This window comes from Sturnus vulgaris, chromosome 9, assembly GCF_052056855.1.
Source record: "Sturnus vulgaris isolate bStuVul1 chromosome 9, bStuVul1.hap1, whole genome shotgun sequence".
Taxonomy (NCBI): domain Eukaryota; kingdom Metazoa; phylum Chordata; class Aves; order Passeriformes; family Sturnidae; genus Sturnus; species Sturnus vulgaris.
This window is the reverse complement of record NC_142251.1, coordinates 13,318,789-13,335,901: the sequence shown is the minus strand read 5'-3', so window position 1 is coordinate 13,335,901 and position 17,113 is coordinate 13,318,789. Positions and strand designations below refer to the sequence as shown.

General features: G+C 36.3%; 2 long non-coding RNA genes across 4 annotated transcripts in view; one reads left to right on the top strand and one right to left on the bottom strand.

Moving 5' to 3' along the window:
- The window catches only part of LOC148222817 (uncharacterized), a 99,604-nt gene that overhangs the window by 55,712 nt on the left and 26,779 nt on the right, over positions 1-17,113 (top strand). The gene's annotated exons all lie outside the window — the stretch shown is intronic.
- LOC148222816 (uncharacterized) overlaps positions 11,893-17,113 on the bottom strand; it is a 33,687-nt gene continuing 28,466 nt past the window's right edge. Inside the window, exons 3-5 of one of the 2 annotated variants that reach the window (XR_015805389.1) lie at positions 13,631-13,668; positions 13,352-13,392; positions 11,893-12,123 (exon numbers count right to left, since the gene is read on the bottom strand). This is a non-coding gene — a long non-coding RNA (uncharacterized LOC148222816). The remainder of the gene's footprint in view (positions 12,124-13,351; positions 13,393-13,630; positions 13,669-17,113) is intronic. The other variant, XR_015805390.1, reaches the window with a different exon arrangement.

Genomic DNA, 17,113 nt, shown 5'->3' with positions numbered 1-17,113 from the left:
CATTGATGTCGGTTTTGATTGTGTCTATTCTTAGCCAAATTAACCACACGTAATGAGACCTAAGTAACTATCTGACTTCAATCAAGCATCTCACTATGGAAAACCACCAATTTTCCCTCTGTCAAGTCCTGACTATGAGAAAGGACATTTCCTCTTTCTGAGCTCATCTGATTTTGATAACACTATAAAAAAGCCTGTTTCATCCCTGTCACTTGCAGAAAATGCATGTCCTTACAGAAAAAAACACTCTCTTTTTACATAAATACATTGAAAGAAGGCCACAGAAAGTGTGCATGTGATATCCTAATTTACTGAGAAAACAGAAATACCAAACTGACCATGAACAGGGAAATGAATAAATTAATTATACACTTGTTAAAATAAATGAATGGTTCTAATGTTCTGCTGCTTCAAGAGAGTTAATTCAATTTACAGCACCTAAGAATGCAGCCTATATGTTAGTAGTGGTATATATATTGTCATCAGATGTAAATAAGACATCTGCAGATGTAGTTTCCTTTCAGTGACTGCCAGAACCAGGGATAATAGTACAGTGAAAACACCAATTTACACAAGAAATATTGCACCATAAACTGGTTTGCAGTTAACAAAAGGCTATTGACTATGAATTGCATTAACATTTAAAAGCAATATAAAACATGATAATAATTAATTCCTTTTATGAAAAAAAAAGGAAAAAAGATACTTCCAGATCTGTTTTTGTAGTGCTTACAGAAGATAATGGCAACTTATCAATTTTCTTTTTTTTATTTATAAAATTCAGAGTACAGCGTAGAAAATATGAACCCTGAAAAGGAAATGTTTCAAAAGCATATTTGAATATCTAAGGGTCCTGACCATCCCCTATCTTCTTCCTCCTTCTGTTGCATTTTCTTCAAAGTAGAGCAAAATGCTGAACACATGCTAAGGAAGCACCAGAAAGTCTAAAGATTTTAGGCAACATAATGTGAAAGCATTGGTAAGAGGGCAGAAGTTGGGAGAAGTAGAGCAGGGAGGCACTGGCAGCACAAAGGTGAGCAGAAAAGGATCAGTTTCACAGCTGAGAGAGGTACAAAGACTTGGAGTCACTGAACTTAACTCAAAACTGTAATTCTTTTGAGGTGTTCTGGTGAAATCATTCTTCTTATCCTTGAAGTTAATGATCAGAAGGACAAAATGAAACTGTGACCCATGGGTCTTGAGGAAAAAAAAAAAAAGAAAAAAAAAAAGAAAAAAAAAAAAAAAAAAGACGGAGCTTTGCATTGTGTAAACCCCAGGACTCTGTCAAGGGCAGAACAGCTGGATGTATTTTTTGCTGACTCAGATCATTGGTATGTATGTCTTAGACCTGATCATTCTTGCAATTAGTATCAGAATTATTTTGAGAGACACAATTGGCCTCTGAATACAGATGTGCCAAGTATGGTTGGTTATGCATACGTGTCAACTATTTCAACAGGAATGAGGAGAAAAGTAGACAGACTTGGGTGTTTTGTTTGGCTTTTATGTTTCAGAGCCTTTGCTTTGGTGCTGTGCGTCTGGTATTCGCTTTGTCACATAATTATACTAGGTCTCGTTCGGCTTGGAAAATCAGGTTTATTTTCTTTTTCTGAAGAGAGATGACAAGTGCTATTTTAATCTTTCCAAGCAATTTCAGTATTAAGCATTCCCATCACGTATCAGTTCAGGGAGGGAGGTTACAGCTTTAAGTTACTGCATCTGGAGTTTTGTCCACTCTCAGGTGGACGTGACTGCCAAGAGCAAAAGAGAGAAGGGTTTGAAATCAGATTGCAATTAAGGTTATACAGCATCGGTGGTGTCAGGCTCGGGGGAGGCATTCAGCAGTCTCTATCTGCTATGCAAACCACCAAACGCCTCCATCTGACAGCTTTTCAAAATAGCTGCGCTTGGCACCACTTCTTTGGGCACAATATGTCCTGGATAATTTATTTAGTTTATATATTTAGCTGTGTACTAATTAACTCTTTGTCTTTTGGAGTTCTGATTTCCGTTTAATGTATTTCAAATTGTGTCTTTGTAGTCCAAGGGACAAATTCTTCTGCTACTTACCTGGAATGAATTTGGAGTAATTCAGATGGTTTCAGTGGACTTATACTGCCTTTTGAGAGCAGAATTTGATCCTCTCAGTGGAATTAGCAAACAGCTATAATTACCTCCATTAAAAAAAAAAAAAAGTACAAACAGATTTTACCTTACTTTCTCACCGTTTGCTTTTTGTGTGCCAAACAACACTCAGCAGAGGACAGCACAAAGCTTTTCAAGGTGGCTCACTCAAGTCAATGGTCAGCCATGAAAGAGAACCTGGATTTTGAATTGGACCTCTATTAAAACTCCACAAACAGCCGTGATTCTCAAGATTTTAATTTTCTAATTTTAATCTCGAGCACTGACATTCATTATCGTTTGTTCTGAGAAGGGTCAATGTGCAGGAAATAAGAGCTGGGGCTTGTACTGTTTTGCAGGTCTCATATTTATTGAATTAGCAACCAATATTTGCATGAATTTTTAGTTTAGGGATGTGGAAAACCCTGTCACTGTTAGAAGCCTGTATTTAAAAGCAATTTGTAGCAAGTTTGATAGAGTACAGCACACGGGATATTCAAGAGCAAGGTGAGAAAGACATAGAAGTTACCTTTGCATTCCAAAGAAAGAAACTGATTTCCTGAAACTTCTGCCACGTGTTTTTGAGTTGCATATTTCTTCTGTATTTTGTTTTCTTATATATTTTTAATGATGGATATGAAACTTTTCACAATGTTCTTTTTAGAAGATAGATGCCATTTAAACTTCATTGCATATAGTGTAAGGTTTAGTATTCGTAGAGTGTAAACGTGTGCCTGCATTTATATTTTCACTTTGGCACTGGAATATTTCATTTAAAAAATCACACTGCAAAATAGGTTGAGGAATGCTGAGAGTTTGAGAACGTTTTCAGATCTTAAATGCATTTGGTGGCTACCTGGGTTTTGCAGCAAAAAGCATTTGACTTTATTCTTCACTGAGACTAAACTAATTAGTTTAATTTGCATTGTTTTATGATCCACAATATACTGTATTGCACATATTAAAAAAAAAACTTAACTGCAAATGCATTCTATGAAGTGCATTATTTCCAGAATATTTCTACCTTTGTATTTGTTCAAATAGGAAGTATTAAACACGTGATAAACATCTATGGCAGCCTGTACAGCAAGACATTTCCCTGAGACATGTATTAAAGTCCTCTCTGCTTAGTGTTATAGTGGAGTTTTCCTGGCTCACGTGGGAACATTTTGTCATATAAAAACATTTCCAGTTTAGAAAGAGACAAGAAATTACACCTGAGTGTTCTGAAAATAACTTACAAGTAAAAGTTACTTTTATTTTAAAAATGTATTATAATAAACATAATTAATCATAAAAATAATGAATTTATAATCACTAACATTAAAAAGTTTGAAAAAAAACCTGTTAATATTTGAGTACTGTAACATTGTCAGAAATATATTCCAGGCTCTTTTGGAAAGTTAATTTTGACAAAATTAGAACTGACCTTGTACTGTGATAACAAACCTGAATGTTGCAGGGGAATACGATTCCAGCTAAATTTCTCTGACCAGGGCTAGTAATAATTAATGAAAGTTTTTGAAGTTCCCATCACCAAAGCATACGAACTGCTGGGAAATTAGAAGCCAGAAAAAGAAATAAAGTATAGACTTTTCATCATTCAACATGCAGAAAAAGGAATTTGATGCTGTTTGTTGGCTGACAAACTCAGTTCACAGATTTTTAGAAAATCTGAACTTTGTAGCAGGATTAAGCTGATATGCCTGACTGCAGAGTGATGAGCTTTGACTGACGCAGCACAAGTTTAAATGGTGTTCCCATGCACAGCAGAGGAAAAATTGTTAAAAATTCCCTTGTCTTAGAGAATGGAGAGGAAAGAGAGGGCAGTGAAGAAGAAAATACATAGACATAGCATATGTTACACATTTAAAAGAAAAATTGCTTACTGAAGTGCATGAAAGAACCATTAGGGTTGTTTTTTAAATTTAGACTTCACTCATGTGGGGTGGAGTGATATTGTGGCAGCCAAAGTGCCAGAGTGAAGGTCAGGCCTTCGTTGTCACTGCACATAAATGCTGGGGAGCTCCAACTGCATGAGAGGCTGTTAAGGAAACCAAAGGCAGAAGTTTCACACCAAACCCATCAGTCTGGCTCATAAGCAAAAACATTCCCCAGAAATGTACAGTCTGGCACTTCCTACTTGTGTGTACCAGCCTGCTCAATATCCAGCTCCCTGCAAGCTACTTTTCACTTTGGGACTCACAGCAAGCAGATTGAAAGCAATGGGAAAATTCTCATTGATCTTAGGGGCCTTCCAGACAGACCTTCTGTGAGTGTGAATGCTCCACACAACAAGTTAGAGATGCTAATGTGAGTTTGTCATGCACTGAGGTTGTTACAGAATTGTGTATAAACAGTGTTTTAAAGTGTGGAGCCATAATCATTTAGTGAGTGAGATGAAACGGGGACCTGTAAGTCACAGCAACATATTTTAGTAATTTGTTTATGTAAAGCAAACAAATTGCTATGAGTTTTAGCAATTACCATCAATTTACGAGCAATTATTAGCAATTTTTTTTCCATATTGGTTTGAGCGATTCATTCTATTCTGTTTATTTACTTGCTCTCTGATCTTTGTTTCTATTTTATACCTCTAGAATAATGAGTAGAGACGCAGATGACAGAGGATCAAAATGCCCATTGTGGAGCAGTTAGGAGTGGTGTAGTGACCCACAGGGAGAGATGGGAATGACCTGGATGATCTGGGGCCTCTTGGTATCCTACAAAGAGAAATCTAACTGACTATAAAGTCCATGTTACTAATGCTTTACTTTTTTTTTTTTTTTTTAATTATATTTTACCAAATCTAGCTATCTAGGGAAAAAAACCCAAACAGTGAACTTGCAGTTATCAAAGGTTTCCAGTATCCCTGGGGGTGTGTGCATAACAGGCAGCCTGCCCCATGTAACAGACACCTCGAGCACTCTTGTACTTCCACCACCCTAAAGCAAACATAAGCCTAAACCAGAGCCATGTGTATACATAAAAGTCTAAACAGATTAACTTACTCAGAGACAGTGAACCGAACAACAAACAAACAGAAATTAGGATAAAAGAGATCAATGCACAGCAAAGAGAAAAAGTTAGCATCTAAATCTCAGTTTGCTGACAACTAGCAGATTCATGGCTCTTTCAAAGGAGAAATAGCTGCTTCAGCACCTGCAATGAGAGTGTAGGCAGGAATGGCATTTACACTTTTGTGGCTCACACAGCCATCCTGTGAGAATGGATTATTGCATTCTGATGAAAACAAACACAAGCCAAGCTCTGGGATTGTGTTGTGCTGCTAACTGCTTTTCAAAGAAAATGTAGACTATGAAGATTGCAAATATAACAGGTCCCACATCGCAGTGACAAACACAGTGTACAAACAGTAAACCTGGTGGTGTGTTCAGATAGTGCTGATCAACAACACCAGACTCTTCCTATCATGTTTTCAAAGGGAATTTTCTGATGGATAATAGAAATGTGTGTACATGAGAGACAATCAAATCTACCAACATCTTTCAAGTAACAAACATTGCCTTATGCTTTCCCCTTGAGCCTTGAAAAGAAGGAAAAAAAAATATATATATAACCACATTCCATATTGCAGTTGTTTTCCTCAATGTTTCTAGTGGCATTAACTTTTAAAGTTTTAATCTTCGAGCCAAATACCAAACATACCCAAGATCCCTTATTAGGGACCTGATTACCCATGTCTGATTGACATGGTAACCATGGCATCTTTGCTATGAATAGGAATTCAGCTTAAAAAAATAAAAAATAAAAGTCATTCTGTTTTACAACTATACAGATTCATACAGTGTGATAATAAAGAGGGTAAACCTGACAGCACACTAAGCTTCCTGCACAAGTTGGACAGCAGAAAAGGCAAGAAATAATACAGTTGTCACTGGACTGTTTCACCTTAACACCATATAAACAAAAGCATTGTTGTCAGTTGGTCCAACTCCTCAGCTGCATAATCCCAGAGCATTAATGCTAAATTTGAAAACTGTAAACCTCCAGCTTTGCTAGGCACAAAAAAAATATATGGCTGTACAGCAGTCTGCCTTGGTCAAGAAATTATTACAATGTTTGAAATCAGGACATACACATGTATAATGAATACTTATATAATGCTTTACCTTTTTGGTGCTCTAATGTTGCTCTTTATTGTATGCAATACTCAAATTCTACTAAAAATGGCAATTAATTTTACTAGTACACCAAAGGTACAGAATAGAAGTGAAACTATATGAGAAATGACTTAGCAGTAAGTGCTCTTGGTTTTTCCACAGACATTCTATTATAGAAGAAATATTAAATCTGAAACAGCTCTTAAAAAAAGAAAAACCTAAACACTTATGTATGTGGTTCTAAAGAGTAACTTATCTTTGAAGAATTGCATTTTTATTCTGGAAATGCTTACTTCAATGTCACCATTTATAGGTATAATTTATTTTTCAGTAATACCTAGCCATGAGCTTCCCTGATATCAAGTGTACAGCCTGGCCCAAGAATGATACTGAGATGGTTTTAATATAATGTCAGTGTGTCTGTCACAGCTATTTATCCTGAGTATTAATCAGCTTATATTATTTTTATGCATACACAAGGGCTGTTTTTACATTTTTTCAAAATAATAACAAAATTAATTTGACTTTAGGTTCTGAAATAAAATATAAATGTAACAAGGTGTTTAAAAAGCACTTTGATATCAGTCACTCAGGCATTTTTTTTCCAACAATTATCAAGTAAAGAACAATATAAAATGGATATCAGTATCTTCTGTACAGTTTAGCCCAAAGAAAAGGATTTTTTCCCCCAATCTTAGGTCCCTTGTATTTCTTATTTTTCTACATACATCATCATGACTAATTGGGGTAACATAAGCTTGCACTCTTTTGGATATTATTCACTGTCAGTTTCCTCTGTTGAATAAACTGATCTCTTAAAAACTTACTTACATAGCACACAGCAGGAGAAATGGAGGAGAAGCAATCACTGTCCAAAGAGAGGTGGAAAAAGGAGGCTGAATGAGAAATAGATAGATATGGATCACACATGGCAGACGCTCAAGTAAAACCTGTTTATCCCTATTAAGTTGGCGAGGTTGTGGAGAAGAGTTTATCCGTGTGAATATAGGATTCTTGTAGCATTGCCAAGGTCAGTGATAACGGATGGTGATCACCTCAGTAAATGCTGGTTGTGCACGTTAAAGTTGCCTAGGGACTGCTTTAACCTATGCACCCAATTTTTTTCCAAGCCTACAAAACATTTCAGAAATGAAAACACACGCAAAATGCCTATATGGGCCATGTGTTCTTTGTTTCCTACCTTCCGAACTAAGCACTTGTTTCCCTCTATTTTATATTTTCTTTCTGCCCTGGGTTCTTAAAGATGGATGAGTAATTGCAGTTTGAATGACAGATTGGGGTAGTGCCTTTCATTGACTTCACACAAACCTGCAGGATCCTCGGGGTGTGCGAGTAGGGGCAGAATAGAGTGCTTAGCTTTTAATGGATGGTTAAGAAGTAATGAAAGGGGAATCAGCTTATCTCGGGGTGCCCTGTGGGCTACATTGTTTTCAAATAGCTTTTAGCTGGGACTTCTGTCTCTGAGGTTATATGTTGTTCAAGTGATTACCTCAGGAAACAGGACTGTTTCAGATACACCCCTTAGATATCACGGCTGTGGCCACAAGTCTAAATTGTGTTAAAACCAGTTTGCATTGCACTGATAATGTCAAAACTCTCTACTTCACTCTGTTACAGCAAAAAAAGAGCATAATTTTACATCTTTCAGCAAAGAAGGTGGTTGAGGTTAGTTCACCAATGCATTTCATGTGTCTGGTTTATGGACAAACTGGCCAAGGTGATAGCAGATGTGGGGATTTATGGCATGCTTCGAGACTTGCAGTCCACCCTGAGGAGGTTATTCACTGCCCCATTACAAATATCGACTGTCCAAGATGTTTTAGATCTCTAGACTTGATAGAAGCTGCATAAAATTGTTTATTTTTCGCTTCAAAGAACCACTTCAGTTATATTTATGCAACATCCATACATAAAATTATTTTACTGGACAAAGTGAACTATGGTGCTCTGAAATTGTCCAGCTATTAAACTGAATTCTAACTTGAACTTAAAAGCATTTCTGCTCTAAAAATATAGTGGGGTGAGTTAAAAGGGTGATATTAGGAAAGATCATTCCTGTAAAGGGTAACTTTCATGGAAGAATCAACATTTTGCAGCAGCCCCAGAACATTGCTTTAGTTCAATAGAAAGTGCCATAAAAACTAGGGAGGTTTTCCCTGTGCTTTCTGGGGAGGAGGTTACACTTGCCTTCACCTCTGTTGAGTGGACAGGATGGTCACCTTCTGGACATAATAAACCTTTGAGATTTGTAGGAAGTCTCTGGCGTGTTTCTTTAGAATCTTCAGAGTGAAGGGAAACAGGATGTCCTATTCCATCTACCCCTTGCCTCTCCCAGGAAGTCAGAGCCTTAGGGTGCAGAAATATTCGATTTTTGAAGGTGGGATGTGTGTGAATGTGTGTCCCTATGTCCTTGGTAATGTGTCTGCACGGGGAGTCCTTAACTACCATATGAGACAGTGTGTCAGTAAATATTTATCAAGAGTTTGTTTTCTCCTGAGAAAATGGATTCCCCAGAAAAGTTAAGAAAAAACTTACATAAAATAAGAAATATCAAAATGCTTATTCAAGGCAAAACTGAACAACTTTGAAAGTGTTATTTTTGTTTATCATATTCCATTCTTTTAGTATCACATCAATTCTCACCTTGGTTATTTTCTTGTCCAGCATAAATTTTTGCCTCAAAAGTCATTTACTGCCCAGGGAATTCAAAGAAAGTATGTGGTCTACAATTCATGTCAAGAGACAAGCTCTTATTCTAGTCCCATCTCTTACAATCCCTAAAACTGAAAAGTTAAAAAAAGGGAATTTGAATCTCATAATATCTTCTGAACCAGCAATCTATTTATCTACCACAATGGTCCAACTTCTGCTGAAGTCAACAAAAGGAATCCTATTAATTTTAGGTCATGTTCCAAACACATTGGATTGAAATATTTGGATATGTATCTGAGCTCAATACAATTGCCTTTTTTTTTTTTTTTTTCAGATACAAATGGTTTTCGTGGTTTGCCCAAATAGTGGATTTTTTAATGGAAAATATTTTGGGTAGCAAAGGACTTAACCTGCTTCAGTCAGGTAGCATTTTTTTGTCACAAATTTAATAACACCTTTAGCAACTGATTTTAACTGGTATTAACAAACTCCTTACTTCAACTCACTGAAAATTGTATCCTGCAGTTGATTTTTGCTGAGTTGCATTAATCAAATTCATCAAGACAAGGTGATCTTGAAGTTTCAATGTCTTTCCAGTTTTATTTTTATCCCTGACATCAGAGTTTAATTCCATGAAACTAAGCTTTGAGTATCAAAAATATTTACAGTTCATATGCCAGTCTTGTTTTATAGTAGAGGCTGTGGAAATCTGGAGGAACAAACAAGCTGAACACTAAAACTAGAGATGCTAGCAGTTTATTATACATATTCCTCTCCATATGACCATTCAAACAGCTAATATACCTGAACATTAAACCATATATATATACACACACATGTATATGTGATATGTATATAACGTTCTAGTTTTCTATGTCTGGGGAAGTACTGAAGGTAGTTTGCATGAGAAAATGGAAAAATGTTATTACACACGTATGAACACGTGCTCACACCTTCTACACAGCTTTTTGAATGCCTCCTCCTTTCCTTCAAGATTTACACGAAGGTACATATTTTTTAAATGACATTTTATTAAAAAATATACATCCTTGGAAAGTATTCAGGAATAAAACCATGTTTCTGCTTGGCAGCAAAAGCAGTACAGCAGGTACCGTGCTACAGGTAAAGTCCATCAAAATCTGCTTTACTGCAGCTCTGAGTAGTAATCACACACACTTCCCAGGATAAATCACTTGGACTCCTTCCTTGACTTTTAATTTCCCTTTTTTTTTCCTCTCTCTCATTTAAAAATTTTCAGGCTATGTTCCTTTTCCGAGAGGATAAAAAGCGAGCAATGGGAAATATAATTAGGTTATTCGGAAGACAATCTTTGTCTGAACTTGTATTCTTATTTTTGCTTAGAAACTTGTTTTCCTGGAGTCTGGTTCTAGAGTTAAAAAGAAGGAGATCTCATTAAAAATAAAGTTTGGTTGACTGTCATTTGTTAGAAATAAGACAGCAAAACCACTGACCTTCAGTGTCTATTTAGGTCAGTAGACAAACATCACAGCCTTGCTTTTGAAAAGTGATCCATTTTGCTGTTCAAATAAGCTTTACTGGGGCTCCAGTTTTTAGAATACATTTCCCATGATTAAGACTAACTGAAAGCAGTCAGCAGAGGGTTTTTAAAGACTTAATTTAGGCGGTGTAGCAACAGTACATTCAGATGTCCCTTATGTTAGCATTTCTGAACAGGTATGAGAATTCTACTTTAATTATTTATTCTTCTCAAAATCTAGCTTCTCTTTTTATTAAATATTAAAATGCATGAAATTTTTGAAAGGCACTGTTTTCATTGATAATGGTCGTTCTCTGAATTACTTTTAACTAACTTTGTAATTGAAAGCTGAGTTTGAGAAAGGTGAGTTGAGCATCTTCTGGGAATGGGATTGTAACAGTGTTTTTCAAGGTTACTTTCTCTTCATTAAAAACTTTCTAAAATAATAATGAAGAGGAAACCATCTCATTAAGGAAAGAATAAGATCACTCGTCAATTTTACTGCTCTTCTCATCTAACTTTATATCAGTAGGAGTATAGCAGTGCCTTGCATTTCTTAAGAATTCTTTGCCCCATATTCACTGTAAACAGAGAGGAGTCATAATTATTCTTCATTTGATCCATATCAAAGGTACTGATCCATGTATCCATTTACATAAAGCACATAAAACATTTTTGCTTTTCACCCTTACTTCACCACTTTCTAACGAAAGTTTTCCTTTGCAGACTTCATTTGAATATAAAAATCTCCCGGTGAAATTTGCGATGTTAAACAAACCATACCAGTCATTCAACTTTTTAATTAAGGATTCAGTGTTCCATCCCTTTTCAGACATTAAAATTCAGGTGCAGTCATTAATCTTTCTAAATGAATTCACCTGTGGCTAATACTGATGTATTTTCTATGAGGCTTGTCATGGACTGCATACTGCATGCATAACCACTCTACAGTTAATTACACAAGGGATTATCGTTAGTGTCATGAAGATAAAGCCTTGCTAGAAGCATTACAGACATTTTTTGAGCAATGACTTATTTAATTTTTGTTAACAGCTACCTAAGTATTTAAGAACAATAAAAGTTTGTTTATGTCATGGAAGAGTGAATGGCAAAGTTCAGAGAACTCTCAAAATGAGAAATCATGTCCAAAGCAGCTGACCACCTCTCTTGTCTTCCTTGTGTCAGTCTCCCACCTACTCCTCTAAGCAGCAAGAAACAAAATAATGCAAATACTGCACTCCTTTTAAGGTCTGTATGTTAGAGTTCTGTGTCAAGCATTCCTCTCTTAAAAAGATGAATAGCACGGCTTATGAGAACTGTAATTTATAGCATTGCACACCAGTCTGCTTAACAAGATGAAAGTTCAAAGGTTGTTAGGGAACAAAGCAATCTCTGAAGACAGTTCATCAAAACATTAATGGTGTGGTGATCCAGCACCATCCCCCCTCAAAGCAACCAAAAAAACCAAGAGAATAGCATATAAACCTTAGAGTTTATTGTATTCTAAGATTTGGATTTATTAATTAGATATTATAAATCAGAACTGCAATTCTGTCTAAAACTGCTGTGTCTTGTAGCAGACAACAATGTGTTGGTAAAAGATTTGCAGTATTCAGCAAGTCTGGGAAGCACTTCCTATCAGTTGAGCTCATAGGCACCACTCCTGGTATAACATGAGCAGGCTTGTCTCAGCCATCCAGAGATCTAATCAACACAGAGAAAACATGAAATAAACAGATGTACTTAAAAACAAGAACAACAACTTTGTTTAAAACATAATACAGTAGAGAGGAAGATTTCATTTTCAAGCCCATTGCATCTGGTTTAAATTAACTTTGGTTGATTTACTTCTGATTTACACTATTAGAAGACAATCCCCAAGATGTTCCTAAATTATATAAAGAATTTGAAATTATATACATCAGTGAAAAACAGAATGAAAAAAAGAATAACATTGTGAAAGTCTCAAGCCACACAAAATTGTGACAAAATAATCTTTAAAATAGGTAACTAATGAAATAAAACTTTTAATTTCATTTTTGTTTCCTGATAAATTTTTGGTGGTGAAAAGATGGAAGGGGGAAGCTATGTTATTTTTCTGATTCAAATATTAAATGTTCCGCTCAAGAATCCGCAATTTTTAGTCTGGGTTGCATTGCAGCACAAAATAAATAAAAAGAACCAAAAGCCTGATGTTAGGATTTACTGTGTGAGATTCTGAGTTTGTTTGGGCTTTTTTTTTTTTTTATTTTTTTAATTTCCTGTAGTTTTGAAAAGCTGAGGGGCAGTGGAACAGAACCACCCACTTCAAACCTTCTTTTTTTCACACTTTGCTTTCCTTTCTGTTAAATCCCTCTGGGCTTGCTTCTATAAACAATAGCAGATAATTAGATTTATGCATGTAATTTGATTTAAATTGATTCTGGTGGTTATCCAGTGATGTTACAGAAGCCTCCAAGCCAGTCAGTGGGCACACACACACACACACACACACACGAAACTTCAGAACTGTCATGAAACAACCAACCATCTTTTTCTACACACAGTTTTGTAGATGCAGTATAAAACCCAAAACCCTGTGTAACTTAAAGCACTTTATATATGAAGCTTAAATTTCATTACATTTGGAGTTTTCCTCATGCATCCCTCCTTGGCTATATGGTTCTGTTTTTCCTGTTGTTACATTATCAAAATTAGATGGATGATGGTCAAATAATGGCAGTGAATCAGTTAGTTATGAATTCACCAGATCTTTGGATTTGGAGGTAGGAATCTAAGCTGGAAGAGTTTTATGGAAAGGGGCTGTGTGATGTGCTTGGGCAAAGAAGGTACAGTTCTTGCTAGGGTGGAAAAGGTGCTAGTGAATCTTAAAGTTAATTTGGAAAGTAACCTATACTCTTGCCCAAGGTCAATGGTAACCACTAAAACATACCAAAGTAGTGCTGTTTCTGTGTTGCCAGTGGAATAGACACCCTGTTATTAAAAAAAGAAAAAAAGTCTTCAGGTAGTTTTCTACCAAAAATACAGTGCATATGAGATTTTAATTCAAACTGAATGAAATTCATCATTACAGGAAAGTAGAGACATAACAATTACATTTTTTTCAGTTTTTCATGTTTCCTTTTCTCTCCATTTCTTCTCTGCTCACAGTTTCATTTATTATGGCAAGGTTTCTTCTCAATCTTGAAAATTTTTGTAGAAAGCAAATTACCTCATCAATGTTCTCTGCCTCAAGAAATTTGAATTCACCTGAAGTGCAAAGAAATAAATTTTTATTGAAAGATAAGTCCAAAGGGTAGGGAGCAATTCCAATGACACAGGATGCATTGTTCTCCCATGTTAATTTAATATGATAATAGTTACCACCAAAATACAGTGAAGCTAAAAGACTCTCAGAACAAGAAAACCCTCAATCCATGAATTTTACTTTGTTTTCTGTCTGCTTTCTTGGTTTGGGAGAAAAACACAAACAATGTTTTAGTGAAAACTAAAGAAACTTCAGACATTTTAAATGTTTTACCCTTTCTCTTTTGTTCTGGGGCAAAGCATCCACAACTACTCTATTCCTTAAGTTGCCCTTGGGAGAAAGAACACCAAGATGTTATGTTTTATTATTTGGGAATATCTTAGGCATGCTGCAGTAAATAAATAGTGCTGTCAAAGGCTCTTATTTATTTAATTTTGAGAATGAATTTGGTGCTAATGAGGTTGAAGGGCTGATAGCAAAGTCTAGAGTCAGGCACAGCATGGGCAGGTGCTCTGAAATCTTCTTCAAACAGCTCTGTCAGCAAGTGCACTTTAATCCTGCTTTGCAATATCCCTGCTTGCCATCAAAGTGCCAGTTCCTGCCAGGTGCGAGTGCCCTCGGCTCTCACCGATGACAACAGCAGAACAGTGAGCTCAGTGCTTGGCAGAATCAGGATCAAGGATTCCAGCTCTAGTGCAGGGCTGGAAATTAAACCAAAAACGAACTTTGTCAAATACAGACATTTGTCCTAAGGACAAAGACATCGTCTCTGAACAATCCTTCATTAGTTGTACAGCCAGTATTGAGATTCAGATTCTCCAGAGGTCAGCTTGCTGCATTTAACAGTTATGATATTTGCTATCCTATAGATGCCTAGGTGATGTAAAAATTAAATATTGGAAAAATTGTTAACCCTATGATAACTAACGGCACTAGGTTGGTTGATAAAGCAGAGAAGCCACAAGTTTTACTGAATATACAAAATAATGAACTAACACTGTTAGGGTGTTAAAACTGAGCACTTAAATATGTGTTCTTTATACAGACCAAAAATGACAGGGTTCCTGGACTCTGAGTTACTCTTACATTGATTTGCAGTTCTGTCTCAGAATCTTTTTTTGCAAGAAATCACTCAAATCTCATGCTCTAAGGGCCAAAAATTTCTTTCATGCTTTCAGGTTTGGCCTGGGGTATATATCTTCCTTTAGCTTTAGTTGTGGTCTTTTACCCCCAATCTTAAATAGCACACAGCTTTCCAAGCTCCCACACATTCAGCTTCTGCTCTGTCATAATTTTATATTTCTGGTACTGAAGGCCCCCAAATCCTCAAAGAATCTGTTCAGCTACTGAAGAAATCTGTGCTCTGGGACCTGCATATAGAGCAGCCTGGTTTTCCACAGATTAGTTAATTTGAGAGGTCCAAGACAACATGAATTCAGATTAAAGCATCTCCCAGGTCTAGACATCTCTAAATATTTCCTTTTTGTGGATTCTCTGGTGCCTAATATAGGCCTCATGAGACCTTTCCCTCTAAGGAGATGCTAATAGAATCTCTCTTCTACCTGGCTTCTTACTATCACAAGAGCAGAATTAACTGACTTTTTTCAACCATTGTGAAAATGTGCCAGCTTCAATAAAATCTGCCAGGAAAGTTTCAAAAAGATACACACTACACTCATTTCACTCAGAAACAAGGCCAAAGAGTGAGCTGTTTATTTAGGATTTTGCATTATAAGATATACCAAGGCCTCATGGAACAGCAATAACTTCAGCAGAAAGTTATTAGCAGAGGGGAATGTAGAAATATAGAATATAGAAAACCATATACTGCCTTATTCTCTTTGGATCAAGTAATAGATGGTGAAGGAGTTTAAAGAAAAAGGTAAAACAATACAGTCAGGCTTGACATGCTAGAAAGGAGATAAAATACAAAACTCTAAAGGCTGTATTATCACTCTAGTGATAATGAGTGAAAACAATGCAGCCTATCTCTGCTCCTATAATGAATGAGAGAGGATTCATTATACTGACTAGGACTTAATTTCTGGTTTTGTGTAAGCATACAGGTGTAGAGTCTGGTCATGTTGCTCAACACATCTACTTGTATGCATTAACACAACTCCAGTGAAGCTCTCATGCGGACTACACAGAGAAGACATATGTTTATGTCTTACTCTGATTTGGCAGAATTTGAGTTTTATTATAGCCAGGTCACAAATGTACTGACAAGGGAAAGCCTAACTCCATTATGACACACTAAATTACTAGCAGGGTTAATATAACTCCTGTGATGCAGATCTTTGACCACCTTTAATAGCTAGATTATTATTCCATTACTCTTTCTAAGCTTAGTTAAATTTGGTTCCCCTAATTTGTTCATATTAAATATAATTTACATAATTAATCTCAGTATAAATATGCAGATTTCTGAAATACACTTTTTGTGATTCAATAGTACAACTCTTGCTAAATTGAGAATGCTATGCTTAAACTAGACTGGCAGCACTTTGCAAAGCTTTCCCTTGCATTTCTGGATATATGCTCCATTTCAGCTTATGAGCAAGCTAGTTGCTGGTCTGATACAACAGCCATGAAAGGCTTCATTTCTCTCATTTATTGGTTCAGCAACATGCCTTGTAGAGTATGTTTGCAAGATGTCATATTCTAACAAGCATATAAACAGGACACGGAGTTAGAAGCAAATTCACAAAAGGACTCCAAAGCTAAAAGCCCAGCAGGATCCATCCAGTTTACAAAAGCTCTTCCTCCTTGCATGCAGGGTGTGCTTAGATGTACCCACATCATCCTTACCAAATGTCTTTTTCTGGCTTCTCAGGTCATATTTGTCACTAGCGCACAGAAATGTAAAGTCCAAAGAAAGTGCGAGCTGCTTTGCATCACTAATCTTGTTACTGTAATGGCTATGAAAGTATTCAACAAAAAAGGAGCACACAAGCCAGGCCACATGTACATGCTATGCACAGCATGTGCCCCAGTGAGCCATGGATGTTCTCTGGCTCCCTGAAACAACGACAAAACCCAGTCATTTTAATGCAACTCCTCACATCTAGCCACAAGTGACAAATACCTCTCCATGACTAGACGAAAGGACTGCTGACAGTTCTTTCTACCTTAAAGACAGATGAAGCACTCTGATGGGAATAAAAAGTTCACCAACCTCTCAAATTCAATTAAATATTTTTATCTTTAGAGTCTTTGGAAAGAAGAGAAGAGGCACTCCTTTCCCTCTCTCCCCCTTTCAAGCTTCCCTCTTGTCATTTACCCCCTCTTTAATTTGGCATATAAACCCCCCAAGACTTCAACCCTAAGTCTCTTGAGACCAAGATTACATCATTACTGTTATGGCATGTTATACACTAATCATAACCATTACCATTTACAAGTTCACAGCTTCATTCAATTAAGTGTCTGACATGGATTTTTCAG